Source organism: Narcine bancroftii, chromosome 8 (assembly GCF_036971445.1).
Source record: "Narcine bancroftii isolate sNarBan1 chromosome 8, sNarBan1.hap1, whole genome shotgun sequence".
Taxonomy (NCBI): domain Eukaryota; kingdom Metazoa; phylum Chordata; class Chondrichthyes; order Torpediniformes; family Narcinidae; genus Narcine; species Narcine bancroftii.
In genome coordinates, this window is record NC_091476.1 from 55,096,277 (window position 1) to 55,104,388 (window position 8,112).

Here is an 8,112-nt window from a genome sequence, read left to right on the forward strand (position 1 = left end):
CTAATACCTAGCCAAACAGATTAGGGGACTCTGTAGAGCCTTGCGGGAGAACTGTCCAGCGATACTGGTTCTTTCGTCCAGTATACGGGTTTTCCCACTCAAAGGCAAACATGTCCCTATTACCCTCATCCAGAGGGCAAGCCCAAAAGGCGTCTTTGAGGCCTATCACACTAAACCATTCACTATTTGGATCTATTTTTCCCATAATTGTATAAGGATTAGGCACAACGGGGTATCGGGCCAAAGTCACCTTATTTAATTCTCATAGGTCTTGTACCAGCCGATAAGTACCGTCTGGTTTTCGTACTGGCAGTATTGGGGTGTTAAAGGGGGACATATAAGGTTCGAGTAACCCATCCAATAATAATTGATCAATTACAGGTTGCAGTCCCTTCCTTCCTTCCATTGGGATTGGATATTGCTTTCGTCTGACAATCTGATTGGGGTCTTTTAGCGTGACCCAAAGTGGGGGAACATCCAACCCCCCTCTATTTCCCTTCTTGGCCCAGACCTTGGGGTCGATCAACTCGCGATCTTCTTGTGTCAATGTGTAGAACTGGACCCAATTTCCTTTCCTTGAGGCCGGGTCCCGATACCCAATAAATCCTGCAAATCCCATCTCAGGAGGCAGACTCCTGCCTGGGGAACCAGTGGAATGTCTCCCCTTATTACTTTTCTTCCCATTTGTATCCTAAGGCCCTTTAATTCAGGAACCTCAAAGTTAGATACCCCAACCCCTGAAATAATCACCCTCCCGTTAAAAACTGTTCCCTTGGGTTTGCTTAAAATACTAGAACGAGCAGCTCCCGAGTCTACCATAAAAATCATATCTTCTTCATTGGGTCCTATGCTTAAGTTTACCAATGGTCCTCCATGCTGCCCCACGGCACTCTTTACGAGAGAACCCTGACTCCCCTAATCTTCCTCCTCCATCAGGACATAGGATTGTGTGTCCCTGGCCCTCTGGGGGCATTCCCTCTTGAAGTGTCCCCCTCTTTTACAATAGTAACAAACCTTGGGCCCTGTCTGCCATCCTTTGTTGGGACCACCTCTTGGAGCCCCCGCTCGTGGTCGGGGACCCTGGGGTTCGTCCCATCCTTCAAATCCTGGCCCTCCTCTTTCTCTCATTTCCATCCATCCGCCTGGACCGTTGGTCCGGCGTCTTTGACTTCCCTGCTGTCCATTTACGACTTCCTTTACCAGCTGCATTAATATCTTCACCTTTCCTTTCTGCTTATCCTCACTCCTTTGGACATATGCTCTTTGGGCTATTTGTAGGAGCTGGGATAATCCCTGTTCATGCCAATTTTCAGTCTTTTGAAGTTTCTTTCGTATATCTGGGGCTGAGTTTGTAACAAATCCTGTCAAAACTAATTGTTCCCCAACTGGTGACTCTATATCCAATCCTCCATATTGTTGTATTGCTGCCCGCAGTCTAGTCAAAAAGGCCGAGGGGGTTTCCTCTGGGCCCTGGGAAACCTCAAATGCTTTCTTAAAATTCTGTCCTTTTGATACTGACTCCCTCACTCCCTTTATCAGGTTCACCCTGTATTCTTCCATCCGGGTGCGACCAACTACCATCCCCTTATCCCATTGTGGATTGACCAGAGGGAATTTGTCCGCTCCAGCAACTGCTCCTGGACCTCCCTGGTGTTCCCGATCCCACACCCCAATTCCAGCTTGCCTAATCATTCCTCTCTCATCTAAAGAAAATAAAGCTTTGAATTAACATGCTGTTAATAGACATTAACGCGTCCCAGGTGTAAATGTTAGGTCCCAGAAACTGATCTAATTGCTCTGCACAGGCTTGAGGATCTTCAATTAAAGACTTAACTTCCCGTTTAAAATTTCTCACTTCTGTGCTAGTCAAGGGGACATTTACAAAGCCTATTGCATCCCTGGACCTCCCAAGGGTACCTCGCAAAGGGGAAACATTTGCGCCTGAGAAGGGTCCGGTCCCCAGGCTCCTGATGGAACAGGATCTTCCTTACGATGTCTGGGACCCAAAGCAAATTCCTCAGCCTTCTCTTCGTGAAGTTTTTCACACTGCTCTTCTAATAATCCCGTACAGTCTGGGTTATATACCTGGGGGGTAAGAGGCGGCAGAGAACCCTTAGCTTGTAACCTAGTCCTTATCGTGTTTTCTCGTTCATTTTCATTGATGAGTCTCAGAGGGGTTGGAGTGGCAGACATAGGAAGGGGAGGATAAAGCGGGTGGGGAGGAGAGGGCAAGGGAGGAGCTGGTCAGGATATGGTGGAGGTAATGCCTGCAAAGGGTCCCAATTTTCAGGAAGAGGAGCCAAAGGCTTCTGTTCCTTAGATTTTGCCAGATCCCTTGTATTCATCACCATTTGGTCAAATTCTACAAACAACCAGCAGGCAGCATAATCTCTACTTTCGGAGTCCTCGGGTCTATGCTCATAAAGCCAGGTATTCAATGCCTGGCATACCCAATCCTCATCCGAACCGTACTTTGGCCAAAATACTGAAGACCCCTTAATTGGATTCTCAGGCCACTCGTGGCAACAGTACTGGATCATTTTCTTTTTATCTTTCCCACACCAATTCATCAATTGCCTCCCCAATGGACTTCCCGGGGGAATTCTATCAATCGGTCCTATTCTCAGACCTTTCTTTTTGCTCCCTCCCCCACCCATGGTGGATAAATCAGTCTTACCCAGTTGTCAAGCCTTCCCAGCACGTCACTTGCACGGCTGTCTTGTCCTTTGTCCTCAACGTCTCTTCTCGGATATCACTCGCTACGTCCACTGGCCGGACACTCGATGACCATGAGTCCGGCTAAATCAGCCGGGGTGCACCAACCCCCTTTCAGACAAGCACCAGTCAGTGGAGGGAGTGTGATCCCGGACGAGACCCCAAGTTGTGAGAAGTGCCTTCGCGTTCACAAAATATGCTCAAGACAAAAGTTGAGAAAAAAGAACATTTATTTACATTTACAACATTGCAAAGTTGGGTACTTTCCCCCTACCTTGGGAAAGTACACCGAGGGCGGGAAGCTTCTTTGTTTTTATACATTTTTCAATTCACCTCCCCTTACATTTTTCTTACATTTATCCTTCTTGGATTGGTTTGGCACTTTTCCCTATTCGCCTGACTCTTGACTGACTCCAACTTTCTCCTATCCCGTACTCACACCTTCTTTCCCCACCCCCTATTAAACATGCTCTTTGTGTGTGTATGTGCATATATCTTAAATTCCTCTGTTATCTTGTTTACTCTGTTCTGCTGTTTTTCATGCGCCATTTTACACAAAGAACATTTTAGCTTTTTTCTTGCTTTTCTTTCTACCTTCTATAACTGTTTCAGAACTCCTAACATTAAAATAATAACCATTTCTAAACTCCTTCAATTAAAATAATAACTGTTTATAAACTCCTACATGTGGGTGGGCCATTTTGGTCATCTTGGGAGTTGGGCCAAAGAGCTTATTTCCACACTGTATGATTGTGAATCTATGACAGGTACATGAACAGGAAAGGGTTAGCAGGACATGGCCCAATTGAGGGCAAGAGGGACTAGCTCAGATGGGCCACTTGGTCAGCATGGATAAGTTGGTCCAAAGAGCCAATAATTCTATGACTATCCTGTATAAAAGAACAGCATTCAAATTACATGACATTCACACGATGTACTGTCCCTTGTCAGTGATAAAGAATAAGGTACTCATTGGTGAGTACATGAGGTGGGAGTTTCAGTGACCGGACAAGGAAGAGTTGAGTCGTATGAATAAAGAGAGCGGCACGGAGTCCAGGTCCGCCAGGGCTCGGTGAAGCAGTGGCAGCTATGGAATGAAGTCCAGGCCAGCAAGGCCCAGAGGGAGAAGTGGTGAAGAGGGAGGATCAATTTTCTTTTCTTTCATGTTTTGGTCTAAATTGTTGTAAAATATAACAATTATAAAATATTAGAATGATTATTGGTGGTAGTACACCACGATTTTCAGTGATCTCTTGGAGCTTTGCTCGATTACAGCCAGGGAGTCAGGGATAAACTTTGCAAGGTTTCTTCCTGAAATTGGCCACAGGTTTTTTCTTTGGTTTTTCATCTCCCCCAGGGGTAATACTACCAGCATAATAGTCAGAGAGTGGAGGAGTAGTGGAGATAGAGAGAGTGAGATAGAGAGTGCAATGGAGAGAGTGGGATAGAGTGAGTGGGATAGAGTGAGTGGGATACAGAGAGTGTGATAAAGAGTGGGAAAGAGAGTGGGATAGAGAGAGTGGAATAGATAAAGTGGGATAGTGATTGATAGAGAGTGGGATAGAATGAATGCAAAAGAAAGAGTATGATAGAGAGTGGGATAGAATGAGTGGGATAGAGTGATTAGGATAGAGAGTGGGATAGAGAGAGTGGAATAGAGAGAGTGGGATAGAGATAGAGGGATAGAGTGAGTGGAATAGACTGTGTGTTAGAGACAGTGGGATAGGGTGAGTGGGATAGAAAGTGGGATAGAGTGAGTAGGATAGAGAGTGGGATAGAGAGAGTGGGAAAGAGTGAGTGGAATAGAGAGAGTGGGATAGAGAGAGTGGGATAGAGAGAGTGGGTTAGGGTGAGTGTGATAGAGAGTGGGATAGCGAGAGTGGGATAGAGTGAGTGGAATAGAGTGAGTGGGATAGAGAGAATGTGATAAAAATGAATGGGATAGATGAGTAGGATACAGAGAGTGAGAGAGAGAGGGTGGAATGGAAAGAGTGGGATAGTGAGATAGTGGGATAGAGAGTCAGATATTGTGGGATAGAGTGAGTGGGATAGAGAGAGAGTGGGATGGAGTGAGTGGAATAGAGAGAGTGGGATAGAGAGAGTGGGATAGAGTGAGTGGAATAGAGTGAAGCGGATAGAGATTGGGATAGTGTGTGTGGGATAGAGAGAGTGGGATAGAGAGAATGTGATAAAAATGAATGGGATAGATGAGTAGGATAGAGAGAGTGAGAGAGAGAGAGTGGAATGGAGGCAGTGGGATAGTGAGATAGTGGGATAGAGAGTCGGATATTGTGGGATAGAGTGAGTGGGATAGAGATTGGAATAGAAAGAGTGGGATAGAGAGAGTGGGATATAGAGAGTGGGATGGAGTGAGTGGGATAGAGATTGGGATAGAGAGAGTGGGATAGAGTGAGTGGGGTAGACTGAGTGGGATATTGTGTGTGGGATAGAGAGAGTGGGATAGAGAGAGTGGGATAGAGAGAATGGGATATAGAGAGTGGGATAGAGTGAGTGGAATAGAGTGAGTGGGATAGAGATTGGGATATTGTGTGTGGGATAGAGAGAGTGGGATAGAGAGAATGTGATAAAAATGAATGGGATAGATGAGTAGGATAGAGAGAGAGAGAGAGAGAGTGGAATGGAGGCAGTGGGATAGTGAGATAGTGGGATAGAGAGTCGGATATTGTGGGATAGAGTGAGTGGGATAGAGATTGGAATAGAAAGAGTGGGATAGAGAGAGTGGGATATAGAGAGTGGGATGGAGTGAGTGGGATAGAGATTGGGATAGAGAGAGTGGGATAGAGTGAGTGGGGTAGACTGAGTGGGATAGAGTGAGTGGGATAGAGATTGGGATAGAAAGAGTGGGATATAGAGAGTGGGATTGAGAGAGAGGGATATAGTGAGTGTGATAGAGAGTGGGATAGAGTGAGTGGGATAGAAAGTGTGGGATGCAGTGAGTGGGAAAAAGAGTGGGATAGAGAGATTGGGATAGAGTGAGTGGGATAGAGAGAGTGGGATAGAGTGAGTGGGATAGAGATTGTGATAGAGAGTGTTGGATAGAGAGAATGGGATAGAGTGAGTGGGATAGAGAGTCGGATGGAGAGAATGGGATAGAGAGAGTAGGAGAGAGAGTCGGTTTGAGATGCAAGGATCGACAATGAGATAGACAACAGACTCGCCAAGGCAAATAGCGCCTTTGGAAGACTACACAAAAGAGTCTGGAAAAACAACCAACTGAAAAACCTCACAAAGATAAGCGTATACAGAGCCGTTGTCATACCCACACTCCTGTTTGGCTCCGAATCATGGGTCCTCTACCGGCACCACCTACGGCTCCTAGAACGCTTCCACCAGCGTTGTCTCCGCTCCATCCTCAACATCCATTGGAGCGCTTACACCCCTAACGTCGAAGTACTCGAGATGGCAGAGGTCGACAGCATCGAGTCCACGCTGCTGAAGATCCAGCTGCGCTGGATGGGTCACGTCTCCAGAATGGAGGACCATCGCCTTCCCAAGATCGTGTTATATGGCGAGCTCTCCACCGGCCACCGTGATAGAGGTGCACCAAAGAAAAGGTACAAGGACTGCCTAAAGAAATCTCTTGGTGCCTGCCACATTGACCACCGCCAGTGGGCTGATAACGCCTCAAACCGTGCATCTTGGCGCCTCACAGTTTGGCGGGCAGCAACCTCCTTTGAAGAAGACCGCAGAGCCCACCTCACTGACAAAAGGCAAAGGAGGAAAAACCCAACACCCAACCCCAACCAACCAATTTTCCCCTGCAGCCGCTGCAACCGTGTCTGCCTGTCCCGCATCGGACTTGTCAGCCACAAACGAGCCTGCAGCTGACGTGGACTTTTACCCCCTCCATAAATCTTCGTCCGCGAAGCCAAGCCAAAGAGAGAAAAGAAAGAGTGTGAGTGGATAGAGAGTGGGTTAGAGAGATTTGGATAGAGAGTGTGGGATAGAGAGAGAGGGATATAGTGAGTGGGATAGAGAGTGGCAAAGAGAGAGGGGGATAGAGTGAGTGGGATAGAGTGGGGTAGAGTGAGAGGGATAGAGTGAGTGGGAAAGAGTGAGTGTGATAGATAAAGTGGGATAGAGAGTGATAGAGAGTGGGATAGAATGAATGCAAAAGAAAGAGTATGATAGAGAGTTGGATAGATTGAGTGGGATAGAGGAATTGGGATAGAGTGATTAGGATAGAGGGTGCGATAGAGAGAGTGGAATAGAAGGTGGGATAGAATGAATGCGATAGAGAGAGTGGGATAGAGTGAGTGGGATAGAGAGTGTGGGATAGAGAGAGTGGGATAGAGAGAGCGGGATAGGGTGAATGGGATAAAGAGTGGGATTGAGTGAGTGGGATAGAGAGTGGGATAGAGAGTGGGATAGAGTGAGTGGGATGGGGTGAGTGGGATAGAGAGTGGGATAGAGTGAGTGGGATAGAGATTGGGATATCGAGAGTGGGATAGAGTGAGTGGAATAGAGTGAGGGGGATAGAGATTGTGATAGAGAGAGTGAGACAGAGTGAGTGGGGTAGACTGAGTGGGATAGAGTGAGGGGGATAGAGTGAGTGGGATAGACTGAGTGGGTAAGAGAGAGTGGGATAGGGTGAGTGGGATAGAGAGTGGGATAGAGTGAGTGGGATAGAGAGTGCGATAGCGAGAGTGGGATAGAGTGAGTGGAATAGAGTGAGGGGGATAGAGATTGGGATAGTGTGTGTGGGATAGAGAGAGTGAGACAGCGTGAGTGGGATAGAGAGTGGGATAGAGTGAGTGGGATAGAGTGAGGGGGATAGAGATTGGGATAGTGTGTGTGATAGAGAGAGTGGGATAGAGAGAGTGGGATAGAGACAGTGGGATAGAGAGAATGTGATAAAAATGAATGCTATAGATGAGTAGGATATAGAGAGTGAGAGAGAGAGTGTGATAGAGTGAGTGGGATAGAGAGAATGGGATAGACTGAATGGGATCGAGTGAGTGAGATAGATAGGGAGTAGGATAGAATGGGTGGGATAGAGACAGTGGGATAGAGATTGGGATAGAGAGAGTGGGATAGAGAGAGTGGGATACATTGAGTGGGATAAAGAGTGGGGTAGAGAGATTGGGATAGAGTGAGTGGGTTAGAGAGAGTGGGATAGAGTGAGTGGGATAGAGATTGGGACAGAGAGTGTGGGATAGAGAGAGAGGGATATAGTGAGTGGGATAGAGAGTGGGATAGAGTGAGTGGGATAGAATGAATGGGATCGAGTGAGTGGGATAGAGAGAGTGGGATAGAGAGAGTGGGATAGAGAGAGTGGGATAGAGAGAGTGGGTTAGATAGAGTGGGATAGAGGGTGGGATAGAGAGTGGAATAGAGTGAGTAGGATAGTGAGTGGGAGAGAGAGAGTGGGATAGA